The sequence below is a fragment of the Microtus pennsylvanicus genome, chromosome X, assembly GCF_037038515.1.
Source record: "Microtus pennsylvanicus isolate mMicPen1 chromosome X, mMicPen1.hap1, whole genome shotgun sequence".
NCBI classification, from domain to species: Eukaryota; Metazoa; Chordata; class Mammalia; order Rodentia; family Cricetidae; genus Microtus; species Microtus pennsylvanicus.
The window spans coordinates 48,701,002-48,717,892 of record NC_134601.1 but is presented as its reverse complement, the minus strand read 5'-3'; the positions used below and the strand labels follow the sequence as shown (position 1 = coordinate 48,717,892).

Below are 16,891 nucleotides of genomic sequence, written 5' to 3'. Positions count from 1 at the left end.
AGATTACAGGGTAGGATGCTAAAACCCTGGGTAAGTCATCTCTGACAGCTACTGGCAATGTTGAATCCTGTCCTTGTGCCTTCTTTCCCTGTTCATCATCTCTAATAATTTCCTCAATTATTTTACATTTTTTAAAAGATTTATTTATTATGTATACAACATTCTGCCTCGATGTATGCCCGCACACCAGAGGAGGGCGCCAGATCTCAGTACAGATGGTTGTGAGCCACCATGTGGTTGCTGGGAATTGAACTCAGGACCTCTGGAAGAGCAGCCAGTGCTCTTAACCTCTGAGCCATCTCTCCAGCCCTATTTCAAATCTTTTTACTATTGTCTTTTGTAAAACTTGAATATCCTGGCATGTATATATTTCTAGTGATTTTATTGAGGCACCTAGCCTTTGGTCCTCATTCTGCACATGTGATTTCAAGGTCTAAAGTTTATCCTTTAAAGATAACATATCATCCTTGGACATTACTTGATTAGTGTGCAGATTGCCATCCTGGATAGACAGTCTTTCTGCCTATTATCAGAAAAAAATTTTTAACAAATTTTGATTGTCAAATTCAACAGTATAAATTCTTTTAGTTAACTTCTTAGTAACTTTGGATATGGAGTCAAATTTGTCTGTTATAGTATTATTTTTTTAGGTAACTTTTGATTTTCGATAGTGTTAATCCTGTCAACTAGCTGTTCCTTATTAGTCTGTAAATATTGTATCATTCCTAAAAGTGCCATAGTCTTTTTTAATGATAGAATATGGAGAAGAAAACTGAATCTCAATATCCAATAAATTGAAGTATCACCATACCCATATACAACTTGCATAATACAATCCATAGTAATAGCAAAAAAGTTACTAAACGTTGCAATATTAATGAAGTCTGCCATATTGATTTATTAATTACCTGTTATGTGATCCTGTAAACTGCAATCATTATTTTGCAGCAGAAGTTGTGGCTGCAGAGTTGAGACTAGAAGCAATGGTGACAGGCATGATCCTGGGCTGCTTTAGTTTCTGAGCCACTTTAGTTTTCTGCCTTGGTCCTGGTTAAATACTGAGAAATATGCTTTGCTTAACAAATTAAAAGCAATTAAGTCATTTCCATACACGGAGCAAGAAACTCAGAACTTACAGGCAGGGAACAGAATCAAGAAGCTGTACAAGTCACCACGTGGAAAGGAACCACTCCAGGGAATGCAGCAGTCTTGCCCGTGCTTGGGAAATTTCCAAGTTGTCACACACAGTAAACTCTGCTCTGGTAGAGATTCTTATAAAAAAAAAGCCAAGCAGGCAGGGTTGGGAGAATGTCTGGGCCATGGACTCTGGGTAGGCAAGGAATCCGAATCCGTATGGGCACCAAATGAAGAATGATGCTTAAAAGAAATCCCACACTAGCTCAGAATCGAGAAATAAATGGTTATTTATTTAGGGGTAGACTCACAAATCTGAATCCTCTGCTTTAACGAAGATCACAAACCAAAATCCACAACCAGAACAGAGTGGGCAGAAAAGAGAGCAGATGAATGCTCTGTATGGGCTTATATAGTATAAGAGGCCACACCCCAGTGGGCGGGTAACCAATATCTGTAAGATGTTCTACAGCAGAATACACCTAAGCTATTATTCAAACTGTTTTAATTAATATAGCTTCTGTGTGATTATTTATGTCTGGGTGACCTGGAAACAAGTGAGTAGTCTCTGTTTACAAAATGGCACCCACCATAGATTTACAGAAGATATAAGAGAGATTTTTTAAAAAAAGGGCTTCTAGACCCCCAAAACAAGTACAACTTCTACACCGGGCGGCGGAAGGCGGCCGGAACACCGGGCGGCGGAAGGCGGCCGGAACACCGGGCGGCGGAAGGCGGCCGGAACACCGGGCGGCGGAAGGCGGCCGGAACACCGGGCGGCGGAAGGCGGCCGGAACACCGGGCGGCGGAAGGCGGCCGGAACACCGGGCGGCGGAAGGCGGCCGGAACACCGGGCGGCGGAACGCGGCCGGAACACCGGGCGGCGGAACGCGGCCGGAGGACGCCCAGCGCAGCCGGCGGGGACCGACTGGGACTGGAGCGGCAGCAGAGGACACAGGCTGCTGATGGCGGGAACCGTCCCAGCAGCAGAAGCAGGCTGCAGGGACCGCACACAACACCGAAAACAGATCGCCCCACTACAATTAAACCAAAGAGGTAGGCCTTCGGTTGGGGAGGTCTCTGGCAAAGGAGGAGCCGGGTCCTATTCCTGAAGACCCTTCTGAGGGGTGAGAGGGATCTTGGCCCCCGGCAGGAACCAGGAAACAGAGCAAGGGCATTTTGTAAGAGGAGCCCCTGGCCAGCAGGGAAACCTGAACTAGTTTTAAAACACCCCTTAGATAGCATCGATAGGAGGAGATGGGCAGGCGCCAAGGAAAGAATTCACCCAATAATCTGAAAAACAACATGAAAACACCAGAACCCAACGATCTTACAACAGAAGGTCTCCAACACCCTAACACAGAAGAAGTGGAAAAAATTGACTTTATGAAAGCAGTAGAATCCCTTAAACAACATGTGAAAAATGCCCTTATAGAAATGGATGAGAAGTATAACCAAAAATTTGAAGAAATGAGTAAATACGTACATAATACCCTGGGAAACCAAGAAAGAACGATGAAACAGGTAATGGAAACAGTTCAAGAATTGGATAGATGTACTGCAAAAACTAAGAGATCATGGATGCAAGCCCAGACTACTATATCCAGCCAAACTTTCGTTCACTATAAATGGAGAAATCAAGACATTCCAGGATAAAAACAAATTTAAGCAATACGTAGCCACGAATCCAGCCCTACAGAAAGTAATAGAAGGAAAACTGCAACCCAAGGAATCCAACATTGCCAACACTGCCTACAATAACTCAGGCATCTAGCGACCCTTCACTAGCACAACTCAAAGAAGGGAGACACACAAATTCTACTTCCAAAAACAATAAGAATATCTGGTGTAACAACCACTGGTCATTAATATCACTTAATATTAATGGTCTCAATTCACCTATAAAAAGGCACAGGCTAAGAGATTGGATACGAAAACAGGATCCAACATTCTGCTGTTTGCAAGAAACACATCTCAACCACAAAGACAGGCATCAACTCAGAGTAAAAGGCTGGGAAAAGGTCTTTCAAGCAAATGGTCCTAAGAAAAAAGCAGGTGTGGCCATATTAATTTCTAACAAAACTGACTTCAAACTAAAATCAATCAGAAGAGATCGAGATGGACACTTTATACTCATAACAGGAACAATTTGTCAGGATGACGTCTCAATCCTGAATATTTATGCCCCTAATATAAAGGCACCCACGTATGTAAAAGAAATATTACTAAAACTCAAGGCAGACATCAAACCACACACACTAGTAGTAGGAGACTTCAATACACCTCTCTCAGCAATGGACAGGTCAATCAGACAGAAACCTAATAGAGAAGTAAGAGATCTACTGGAGGTAATGAAGCAAATGGACTTAACAGACATCTATAGAACATTCCACCCAAATAGGAAAGAATATACCTTCTTCTCTGCAGTCCATGGAACCTTCTCGAAAAAGCATGGGACAAATCCGGACTCTCTGAACATAGCGGACAATGAGGACTACTGGCAACTCAAGAACAATGGCAATGGGTTTCTGATCCTACTGCACGCACTGGCTTTGTGGGAGCCTAAGCAGTTTGGATGCTCAACTTACTAGACCTGGATGGTGGTGGGGGTTCCTTGGACTTCCCATAGGACAGGGAACCCTGATTGCTTTTCGGGATGGGGGGGACTTAGGTGGGGGAGAGGGAGGGAAATGGGAGGCGGTGGCGGGGAAAAGACATAAATCTTTAATAAATAAATAAATTAAAAAAAAAAGAATGTAAGAGCCATAGGGAAAGGACACTGAGGAAAGACTCTCTGTCAGCATGAGGTCAGCTCATATGAACTCAGAGACTGAGGCTGAATGCACAGGGCCTGCACAGGTAGGAACCAGTTCCTCTGCATATATATTATGACTTTCAGTTCAGTGTTTCTCTAGGATTCCTAGGGTGAGAATATGTGGGTCTCTGATTCTTGTGCCTTTTCTTGGGCTCTTCTGTCGGTTTGTCTTCTTCAACTCCAAAGTGACAGCTTTTGTTTTATTGCATAATATTTTATTTTATAATACTTTTTTTTAAAAAAACGAATGGAAAATCTCCTTATACCCTGAAAAGTTATTGTGAATAATAATCAGTCATTACAGACTTTTTCTGATATTTAAAAAAAGAAACAAAACAAAAACAAGTACAACTTCTTGGTAGCTGCACTTTTTTCAGATAGGCTGTTTGCGGTTGGTGAGTAGAGGCACAAATCCTTTAAGAGAGGGCTCCCTGACAGTGTTAGCAGCTAAAACTGCACAGCTTCTTTAAGAAAAGGCTTCTTGGTTCATGCTTGCAGCATGACTGCGTCTGGCTCTTTTGGGAGATAGTGCTATGGAGTACTTAAATGGGGAATGTGAGAAGCTTGTTACAAATTGCTTAGTGATGACATAAAGCACACTGCATTCCTTGAGCTGGGGCACTAAACATGGCTCACAGAGCTGAAAATACCTCCACCATGTTTAACAAGGGGGAGCTAAAAGATAAGGCTGAAGAGTTGGGCCTAGCCTTGATTACTTAGCATTTAAAAAATGGTGTTCCTGGTCAGAAAATAATTACAAATATGCAATAATGACAGATTTAGTATCAGTCAGTATCCTCTCCAACAATATGTCCTTGTTTACAGCTTGGGGAAAGCAACAAATAGCCTTGGCAATGGCCTATAATATTTGCAGGTGTGTCTTGGAACCCTTCTGATTAATGACTCAACAAAATGTAATCCATTGTTGGCACTGGAGGTTTTAGTTAGTTGCAAAGATGTGTAAATGGAACATCTTTGTCTCGCACATTATCTGGTAACTTCATTTAAAATCCTTTCAAATATGTACATATCTTAAGTTTTTGTGTTTTTTTCAAAAGGCCTTTGTGTGAGTTGTTCCTTATCATATTCCCTCTTTTACTGTGCTCTTTTTTCCTCCTTCCCGTTTAATCCTCCTATTCTAGTTTCTCCTTTATTATTTTACAATGCAATTTTCTATTTTCCTTTCCTTAGAAGTTGCCTTTCCTATGTTCACTTACTAGCTACATATACTCTGTGGTTATTCAGATCAAAATACACATATTTAAAGCTTAAGAGCTCATGTTCACATATAAGACCAAACATGTAATATTTCTCTCTTTTTTTCAGGGGAGGAGATCTGGGTTATGTCATTCAGGATGATTATTCCTAGCTCAATCCATTTACATGAAATTTTTATACTTTCATTTTTTAGCTGCCGAGTAACATTCTATTAAAGAAGTGTAGCATGCATTTATTATGTATTCATCTGTTGGTAAACACTTAAGTTGTTTTTATTTTCCGGCTGTTTGAAATAGAATAACAATGAGCATAGGTAAGCAAGTCTCATTGTAGAATGATATAGAGTCTTTGGATATAGGAAAACATTATAAAAATCTACCTTAAGTTAGATGTTTTTCTTAAAACATAAGAATGATTTTTTAAAAAATATGATTTATGCATATTTTAAAATAAAGATTAAAATAATTATTGATCCACTGTAGAAAAACTAAAAAATGAAGATAAAAAGTTGCAAAAGTACACCATTCATAGTCTTATTATCTAAATATGGTCATTATTATATTTGAGTATTTGTCTTTATAAAATTTTTCATATATATGTATACACACATATATGGCAAATCCATTTAAAATCCTTTCAAATATAAACATATCTTAGGTTTTTTTTGTATTCTTTTCAAAAGAACTTAGTGTTAGTTGTTCCTCATCATATTCTCTCTTTTGCCCTGCTTTCCTGTCCCCCTTTCCATTTAGTCCTCCTTTTCTAGTTTCCCCTTTATGTTTTTACAATGCAATGCTCTAATATGAAATCATTAATATATATTCACATAATATGAAACATAATTCACAATTTTGAGGAATATTTTAATAACAGCTATTGGGAGATATGTTATTTCTAAGAATAATAAAACAGCCATTTTGTATAATCATTCAATTAGGTATTTCCATTGTTGTGTATAAGCTTTTTTAATTTGTGAGATTTGAATTACCAATAATTAACATTACTCCTTGAGGGACCAGGGTCTTATTTAGGAATTTCTTTCCTCTGATGATATTTTGAAGTGTTTCCCCATGCTTATTCTTTAACAAATTCAGTTTCATGTCTTACATTAATGCATTTGATCAAATTGAAGTTGATTTGTAAAGAGTGAAAGATACAAACATTTATTTTGTTCTTTATGCTGATAATTCAGTTTTCTCAAAAGCATTTGTTGAAGAGGCTGTTTTCTGGAATACAAATTTCGGCATCTTATTTGGATATCAAGTGGCTATACATTTGTGGGTTTGTATTTGGGTACTTTATTCTATTATATTGATCAATGTGCTTGTCTTGTGCATATTCTACATCTTAATAACTTGTTATTTGCAATTTCATATATGATTATATTACTATATGCTGATTATTGTAATCTGCCTCCTGTTGTCATCTCTCTCTCCTAACAAATCATATATTTATATTTATTCTTTCAGTTTTGTTCCCTTAGAGAACCTGATTAACACAATATATATTTTTGCATATATTTAACTTTTATAATAATGATACAAAGATTTTGATTGAAATAACATCAAATATGTAGCTTGTCTCTGGTATATTAAATACTTTTACAATATTAATTCTTCTAGAATATATACAATTGTCCCGCACCACTTCCCCCTCTTTTTTTTAAGTGGGGTGGGACAATTTTCTATATTTTGTCAATTATGCTTTAAATAAATGCTGATTGGCCAGTAGCCAGGCAGGAAATATAGGCAGGACAACCAGACAGGAACTAGGGGTGGGTCAATGAGAACCAGATAATTCTGGGAAGAGGGACGCTTTCTCCACAGTCCTGCACAGACACAGAAAAAGGAAGATGTGACCTACCCTGCTGAGAAAGGTACCAAGCCATGTAGCTAACATTTACTGGAATAATAGGCTAATATAAGGTATAAGAGTTAATAAGAAACCTGAGCTAATGGTCCAATCAATTTATGACTTATATAGACCTCCGTGTGATTTTTGTTGGGATTTATGGATTCTGGGAACTGGGTAGGACAGAAACCCCAACAAGCAGGCCCTCATGTTACATTCACCAGCCATCCAAGAAACACAAATTAAAATCCCAGTGATATGGAAATTTCACATGGGTCAGATTATCTGTCATACAAAACCAGAAACAAATGCAAGGGAATATATAGATAAAAAGTAGCCTTTATATATTACTGATTAGATACAAATGTGCCCTGACACTATGAAAATCGATGTAGATTTTCTGGAAAGTTTAACAGGAAACCTTCAACAAGGTCTAGCTCCACCACTTTAAGATGTTTACTCCAAATATTCCATGCCAAAGTATGACAGAGGTACGTGCACATCAATGTTTATTACAACTCTATTTGCAATACTGACTCATGTAAAAAATCTCTACATATCCAACAACAGAAGAATAGTAAAACTAATTAAGAAAATTATATATATATATATATACACATATATATATATGTATACACACACACACATATATATATATATATATATATTGTATTTTTTGTCTCACTAAACAAAGACAATGTTATTTCAAGAAAATCAATATAACTGGAGATAGCAAGTGAATTAAAGCAATGTCAGAAAGACAATGTAATGTATTTTTTCCCTTTGTGGTTCCTAAATTTTACAGTCATGGAAAATGATATAAACTTTTTAGCTTCTACTCTTAATGCCTATCTTAACTGTATAGAAGTTTGTTGACATGTATATCATTTGGATTTGATTAATTTTGGTATGTAATGCTTTTATTTATTTGTAAGTCTTTTAATAATAAAATTTAGGGAGACATAAAGTCATGTATGTATATATGACATGAAAGTAAACCAAAAAGATAGCTAAGGCAACAAGAGTGGGGTAAAATGTCAATGGGGATGGATAGTAGATGAACATGCAGTATATATGCAAAGTATATCTTTTGTATGCAAATATTTAATTATATTCCACTAATCCCAGTACTATATACTAATATATGTATGTGTGTGTGTGTTTGTATACACATGTGCAAATATTTTTGGAGACTTTGTTTTACTTGCAATATAGTCCTATGGCATGTATCCAAATAATAACAAAACAGCAAAGTGTTGAATTCTGAGTGGGCATGTGTGCCTCTTTGACTGCTCATTGTAAGTGTTTTCGGGGAAAATACTCTGCTTGATAGAGAGCTTTCTTATGGTGCTTGTTTATGAATCAAACACTTTGTTCATTTAGTAGAATTTAATATTCTTAATGTTCACTTTGATTCTTTATGCCTTTATCTTTTTTTATTTGTTTCTGGGGAGTTTCCTTCTTTGGGGAACATCAGCTTTCCCAGGAAAACCGTTTCTATTCTGCCTGGGGTATTCTGTTTCATCTTGTTCGAGTGCTGCTTTTGTTCAAATAGTTTTTTTGAGTGGGAGATTTTTTTTTAATCAATCATTTTTCTCATTTTTAAAATCTCTTGCAGGGATGCAGATTAATTTACTTATTTCCTGTCTCTCTGGTAGTAACTTTGAATAAATCTTGGTCACACTTACTAAGCTTATGTCTCAATGGTGCTTTTCCATACTCTTCTCTTTGATTAGCCCGCTGAATGGAGGTCTTTGATAATGAGGAAAAAGAAATCTTCACATAGCTTTGTATTTTTGAAGTAATCCATGTTGTAATAGGTGGTGAATTGAATATACTGGGAAACAAGCTATTTCTGTTAATGAGAATAAGTATTTCATATTTTGGGGGAGAGTCTCCAAATGTAAACCTGTTATCATTAGACCATGGTGTTTGTGCTATTTCTGCATGTAACTAAACACCTTCTTCTCAGTGGAAACTTGGAATCACTGACTGTTCACATGTGTACTCTCAATAATACAGATTAATTAATTAATTTGAAAATCTGGATTATCTGAGTTTAGATATTGAACAAAAATACTTCCAATTTTTATTAGTTTTATTATCCTTATACTTTTTGCTGCTAGAGTGGGTAGAAAGCATGAAGAAAAGCAAGGGAGAGTAGCAAACAAAAATCATAATTTGTTTCACTGAATCAATGTCTTGCATATTATGACATTGACTGAAAATTTAAACACCATTGTTCCAGAGAAACTATGGGATTTGCTATTAAATCATAGAATGTCAGTGTTCTATGCTCAGTTGTGAAATTCAGACTTAGAGAAGTAGGTGGTAGGTGGTAGGTGGTAGGTGACTGAATTCAGATGTAGAATGTAATAATATTAGCATAGTATCTATGCATTCAGACTTCCAGTTTATGGGTTCTTTAAAATTACATGATATGTAAAGCATTCAAATAGGGCTAAGTGCACAGGAAATATACATACTTTCTTTTAATGGCCCAATTTTATTATATTGAAACAACCCTCTCTGTGTTTGTGTGTGTGTGTCTCTATGTGTGTGTCTGTGAATGTGTGTCTACATAGCTCGATTTTACTTTCTTTCCTCCTTTCTCTCTCTCTCTCTCTCTCTCTCTCTCTCTCTCTCTCTTTCTTCTTTCCTTCCTTCCTTTTTTCCTTTTTTCTTTCTCTCTGTCTGTACTTCATTTTTAAATTGGATTATAAATTCTTTTGATGACCAATTTTGTGAGTTCTTTATATATTTTGGAGATTAGATTTCTGTCTGATGTGGGGTTAGTGAAGATCTTTTCCCATTCTGTAGGCTGCCATTTTGTCTTGTTGACTGTATCCTTGGCTTTATAGAAGATTTTCAGTTTCAGGGGGTCCCAATAATTAATTGTTTCTCTCAGTGTCTGTGCTGCTGAGGTTATATTTAGGAAGTGGTCTTCTATGCCAATCCATTTAAGTGTACTTCCCACTTCCTCTTCTATAAGGTCCAATGTAGCTGGCTTTATGTTGAGGTCTTGATCCATTTGGACTTGAGTTTTGTGCATGGTGATAGATATAGGTCTATTTTCATTCTTCTACATATTGATATCAAGTTATGCCTGCACCATTTGTTAAATATGTTTTTTTTCCATTTGATATTTGTTGTTTCTTTGTCAAAAATCAGGTGCTCGAAGGAGTGTGGATTAATATCTGGGTCCTTTATTTGGCTCCATTTGTCCTCCTTTCTGTTCTTATGGCAATACCAGGCTGTTTTCAGTATGGTAGCTCTGTAGTAGAGTTTGAAGTCAGAGATTGTGATGCCTCCAGAAGTTCTTTTATTGTGCAGGATTGTTTTTGGCTATCCTGGGTTTTTTTTTTTCTTTTCCATATGAATTTGAATACTGTTCTTTCAAGGTCTGTGAAAAATTTTGCTGGGATTTTGATGGGAATTGCATTGAATCTGTAGATTGCTTTTGGTAAGATTGCCATTTTTACTATGTTAATTCTGCCTGCCCAAGAGCATGGGAGATCTTTTCACTTTCTGGTGTCTTCTTCAATTTCTTTCTTCAAAGATTTAAAGTTCTTGTCATACAAGTCTTTCACTTGTTTGATTAGAGTTACTCTGAGATATTTTATGCTATTTGTGGCTATTGTGGAGAGTGTTGTTTCTCTGATTTCTTTCCCAGCCCTTTTATCATCTGTATACAGGAGGGCTACTGATTTTTTTGAGTTAATCTTGTATCCTGCTACATTACTGAAAGTATTTATGAGTTGTAGAAGTTCCTTGGTAGAATTTTGGGGATCGCTAATGTAAACTATCATATCATTAGCAAAACAGTGAGATTTTGACTTCTTCCTTTCCAATTTGTATCCCCTCGATCTCTTATTGGTGTTTTATTGCTGTAGCTAGGACCTCAAGAAATATATTGAATAGAATGGAGAAGGTAGACAACCTTGTCTTGTTCCTGATTTCAGTGGAATCACAGGGAGCGTCTCTCTGTGTAGTTTGATGTTGGCTGTTGGCTTGCTGTATATTGGCTTTACTATGTTTAGGTATGTTCCTTGTATCCCTGCTCTCTCCAAGACCTTTATCATGAAGGGATGTTGTATTTTGTCAAAAGCGTTTTTTGGCAACTAATGAGATAATCATGTGGTTTTTATTTTTCAGTTGGTTTATATGGTGGATTACATTGACAGATGTTTGTATGTTGAACCATTCCTGCATCTCTGGGATGAAGCTGACTTGATCATGGTGAATGGTGGTTCTGATGTATTCTTTGATTAAATTTGCCAATATTTTATTTAGTAATTTTGCATCAATCTTCATGAGTCAAATTGGTCGGTAATTCTCCTTCTTAGTATTGTCTTTCTGTTATTTGGTTATCAGGGTAATTGTAGTCTCATAAAAAGTGTTTGACAATATTCCTTCTATTTCTATTGTGTAGAATAAGTTGATGAGTATTGTTATTGGTTCTTCTTTGAAAGTCTTATAGAATTCTGAGCTGAAGCCATCTGGTCCTGGGCTTTTTTTTGTCTGGAGACTTTTGATGACTGATTCTATTTCTTCAGCAGTTATACGTCTGTTTAATTTGCTTATCCAGTCTTGATTTAATTTTGGTAAGTTATATTTATCCAGAAAGTTGTCCATTTCCTTTAAGTTTTCCAATTTTGTAGAGTACAGGTTTTCAAAATATAACCTGATGATTCTTTATATTTTCTCCATGTCTGTTGTTATTTCCCCCTTTTCACTTCTGGGTTGGGGTTTCCCTTCTAGTGTTTTGTGTAGGGCTGGGTTTGTGACTAGGTATTGGTGAAATCTAGTTTTGTCATAGAATATCTTGTTTTGTCCTTCTATGGTGATTGAAAGTTTTGCTGTGTATAGTGGTCTGGGCTGGCATCTGGGGTCTCTTAATATTTGCATAATGCTTGACCACGACCTTCTGGCTTTCATTGTCTCCAATGAGAAATCAGGTGTAATTCTGATAGGTCTACCTTTATATGTTACCTGGCCTTTTTCCTTTGCAGCTCTTAATATACTTTCTTACTCTGTATGTGTAGTGTTTTGATTATTATGTGGTGAGAGGACATTTTTGGATCCAGTCTATTTGGTGTTCTGTAAGCTTATTGTATCTTCATAGGCTTATTTTTCTTTAGGTTGATTTTGTTAAATTTATTTTCTGAGCTTTTGAATTGAACTTCTCCTTCTTCTATACCTATTTTTCTTAGATTTGGCCTTTTCATTGTGTCACATATTTTCTGGATAGTTTAGGTTAAGCTTTTGTTAGATTTTGTGTTTTTTTTTTTAACTGATGAGTCTATTTCCTTTATTGTATTTTCAGAGCTTGAGATTTTCTCTTCTATCTCTTGAATTCTGCTGTTCATGCTTGCATTTGTGGTTTCTGATCATTTTCTCATGATTTCTGTTTCTATAATTCTTTTGGCTTCTGTTTTCATTATTGTCTCTGTTTCAGTTTTCAAGTCCTAAATAGTTTTTTTCATATGTTTGATTCCTCTTTTCTTGGTTTTCTTTGAGTGATTTGCTGTCTTACAATTTTTCTTTGTCTTTTCCTTCATTTCTTTAAGGGAAATTCGCATTTCCTCTTTAAGAGTTTCAAACATTCTCTTGAAGTTATTTTTTAGGTAATTTTTTTCTGCTTCATCCATATTTGGTTGTTCAGGTCTTACTGTTGTAGGGTCTTTGGGTTTTACTGGTGTTGTGTTGCTCTTCGTGGTGCTGCAAGTGTTCGTTCTTACCTTTTCCACTCATCTTTTCCTCTAATAGGTTTGCTTGGGGCTGTCTGAGATCCTGTTGATTAATTTTGTAGGTGCAGCGAATCCAAAGCTCAGATTGTTGTTCCTTATGGTACAGTCAATGCCACAGTTCTAGTTACTCTATTGGTTACTCCTTGTTCCTGGAGATAGCTCAGTACTCTCCTGTGCTTTGCTCTGCTTCCTTGGAGTCCAAGGCCTACTTTGGCCTAGGTTACCCACTTGACCTGTTTCTGTAAATACTGGTCTGGATCCCCTCCTGCAGAAGTCCCTGGCTTAGAGTTGATCCTGCAAAGGTTTCTGGCTCTGGTTTACTGCCTCGGAGTTCCCAGGCTCAGGTTCACCCAGAACCCCATAGGACCTGGTTCAGGCTTAGTCCCTCAGATGTCCCAGACTCATGCTTGGACCCACAGAGGTTCCAGGTTCCTGCCTGTTCCCTTTGGTTTCCCAGACCCATAAAGGTCCTGGCTCAGGCCTAGTTCCTGGGAGTTCCTAGACTCATGCCCAGACCCATAGGGGTCCTGACTTAGGTCTACTCCCTTGAAGGTACCAGATTCATATCTGAACCCGCAGCAGTCTCTGTCTCGCTCCTACATAGCTTTCTGTCTCATGGTGTTCTGAAAATTACCTTGCTGCTCTGGAGTCTTCATAGTATAATGTAAAAATGCTATTTCTTTACAAAGAAAAATATAAAATATTACATTTACTAGATTTTTTTTTTGTTTTCTGAAGATTAGTCACCAGAGGCTTTTGTTGTTTTTAGTAATTATAAAGTTTGTTGGATTTAAACAAATTGTAGCAGGATGTACCACTTTGAGATCAGTTAGATTATTCTGAATTTAAGTGATCATTTTCTGAAGGAGTAATATGAGAAAATTCAATAATTTACCGAGGGTAAATGATACATACCAGGATCTACTTGTGTTTTATTCCCACAATAGCACCAAATATAGCAGTTTTCTATCCTAACATATTCATGTGATTTTGGTCCTTTCACTAGAACAGTTGCCATTATTTGGGTCAACTTTATGCTGTATTCTTAAATTATCTTATAAATGGCCAATCTCCATTTCTCCCACCCGTGAAGATTTTCAAATGGCAATACCTCTTGTTTTGACTCTCATAGAACTTGGTAAATAAAAGCCATCATTCATAGGTCTCAAACTTAAAAAATATTTTTCAAAACCTCACTCTAGTCATTTTGATGTCTATGTCACATCTGAAAATGATTGTGTTGACCTTGAAAATTTTCTCAGTAAATGAGGAAAAAGATAAAAATTAATGAATTTTAATATAAAATTTACTAGCTTGTTGGAAAAAAATTAGAATTTAAATGCTGATTTATTGGCTCTATATCTTTTTCACATTGATGTTCTATCTTATTAGGTATCTAAAATTTTAGAATTTGATGATGTAATTATATCCATTCAAAACACTCAAGTCTTTCCGTGCGGCGCTTTTGGTCTGTTGGAGCTTGGCTGTTCTCGACCCACGGCGAGGCCGGCGCACAGCAGCCATGACAGAGGCTGATGTGAACCCAAAGGCCTATCCCCTCGCAGATGCCCACCTCACAAAGAAGCTGCTGGACCTTGTTCAGCAGTCGTGCAACTACAAGCAGCTTTGGAAAGGAGCCAATGAAGCCACCAAAACCCTCAACAGAGGCATCTCTGAGTTCATCGTGATGGCAGCAGACGCTGAGCCCTTGGAGATCATCCTGCACCTCCCATTGCTGTGTGAAGACAAGACTGTCCCCTATGTATTTGTGTGCTCCAAGCAGGCCCTAGGATGGGCCTGTGGGGTCTCCAGACCTGTCATCGCCTGTTCTGTTACCATCAAAGAATGCTCTCAGCTGAAGCAGCAGATCCAGTCCATCCAGCAGTCTATTAAAAGGCTCCTGGTGTAGGCCTGTGGCTCTGCCCTTCCTGTCTGCTCCCACCCTACTCTGTATCATACCGTCTGTTAGCATGCAGTGTTTTCAGCCAGTTTCTATTATAAATGTTGTACTACATCTGGTTTTTGTATTTTTTTTTATAATCTTACAGGGTTGTTCTGTCCCATCTCTCCATCCTCTCCTACCATTTTTTAATCTGTTTCACTTAATCTAAGTGGAATGATATCTAAGGCAGGTGAGAGACAGAACATCACAGTTTAACAGTGGGAAGAACCAGGAAACACCTAAGCCAAGGATAGTGTCTACTTTCATCTGAAAACTCACTCCTCTGTGCAGGACAAGATGACAGTAACACTGGTCTCTCACGCCTTTGCCTAGGAGATCTCCATATATGCTACCATTACTGAAGATTTTTCATTGGGAGTCAGCCCCCCCCCCCCACAGTCATTTGAAGAGAAAGTCTGATAGTGTTAAACTTACATCCAAGTGCCATTTATTAATGTTGTGTTTTTGATATGTGTAACCTTCTACTCTCACCCCATTCCCTACTGAGGGTATCAAGGCAGTAACAATTCAAAGGGATGGTCTGCAGACTGATAGGCAGCCTGAGTTTGACTGCCTGGATCTTGAAGAGTGACAAGGACAGGATAGTTGGAATAAAGAATACCGGGGCTGGAACTTAGAGCAGAGACAATGCTATCAGGGACATTCTGCCCTTCGTTGAATGGGGATTTCTTGTGGGGCTGTTTGACACCCAGTTTGAGAGCCCTATCCCTTTCCTCCCTCAACATGGGTCAAATGTATTCTCTGTCACATGAAGAGAGTGAAAATAATGTTATTCATTCTTGAGCATTCTAATAAATATGTTCATATTACATTTAAAAAAACACTCAACAATTCCACATAGTATAACTTACTAAATTTCAAAAACTTTCACAGGCATAGGGACTTTTTAAAAATGATCTCAATCAGTGGGTTGCTTTTTGTCTTAGTGACAGTATCCTTTGCTTTACAGAAGCTTCTCAGTTTCAGGAGGTTCTATTTATTCAATGTTGCCCTTAATGTCTGTGCTGCTGGGGTTATACGTAGGAAGTGATCTCCTGTGTCCATATGTTGTAGAGTACTTCCCACTTTCTCTTCTATCAGGTTCAAAAGTGTGTTTTAATGTTGTACTTGAGAAAAATGGAGGTTCTCTTTGATTGTTTATAGCTCTTGTGGTTTATCACACCAACAGTCATAAATGAATTTAAATTTAGGCAAACACAAAATAATACAATTCCCTGTGGCTATATAAATTTGCTGGGGGTGCTGGGTGTCCCTGCAGGTATCACAGTCATCAGGGAAACAAATCATGAATATGTAACAGTGAAAACTCAATATAGCTTGACTTGGGCCAGTCAGACTGGATCAAAATTTTGAGAAAGGATCATCCCATGGTTTAATTTTATTGCACATATAAACATAGTACAATTTTGGGGGTAAGATATCTGAGTGACGATTCTTATAACAAAGCTCCAGGGATGGCTATATTGAAATTTTCTGGCAAAATACCCCACTAGAGCAAAGTTCCTGAGATCTTTGTCACGGGAGGCCTTACCCCATCTGAATGGAGACTGAGGGTGAATGGATGGGGGGAGAAGAAAGGAGGCAGAGGGAAGGAGCAGAAAAAGGGGGACTGTGGTTGGTATGTAAAATAAATAAAAACAGTCCTGAATGAATAAAAAAATGAGTTTTATTGACTGGGAAACAGAGCTTAGGCTTGGGCCTACAGAGGAAGCATTTGTAGTGAGCATAAGAATGGATGCTATTGAGGGAGGACACAAAGTACATAAAGTCTCTTTCACAAGGATGAGTTCTATTTGCAGAGAGACAAAACTAAAGACTAGAGCCTAAGCAATTCTGGCTCCTAATAGAATAACAAAAAATCACCAGGTTATGCAACACTTTCACTCTAGCATTCCTGATGTCCTGGCATCGTTTTTCTGTCCTTTTAATAAAGTAGGTCCTACTATTTAATAAGCCCTATTCTGATGTGGGATTTCTCTCTATGTGCTATGATTACTATTAATGAATAAAGAAACTGTCTTTGCCTGATAGGGCAGAACTTAGATGGGTAGGGACAACTAAACTGAATGTTGGGAGAAAGGAGGCAGAGTCAGAGAGAAACCATGTAGCCTCGCTGGAGACAGACACCTGAACTTTACCCAGTAAGCCCACTGCCATGTG

At 37.6% G+C, this 16,891-nt stretch overlaps 1 pseudogene; it reads left to right on the top strand.

Annotated features, from left to right (window-relative positions):
* The first annotated feature begins 14,222 nt into the window (after positions 1-14,222).
* On the top strand, positions 14,223-14,832 carry LOC142840962 (NHP2-like protein 1 pseudogene; annotated as a pseudogene).
* Positions 14,833-16,891: the final 2,059 nt, after the last annotated feature.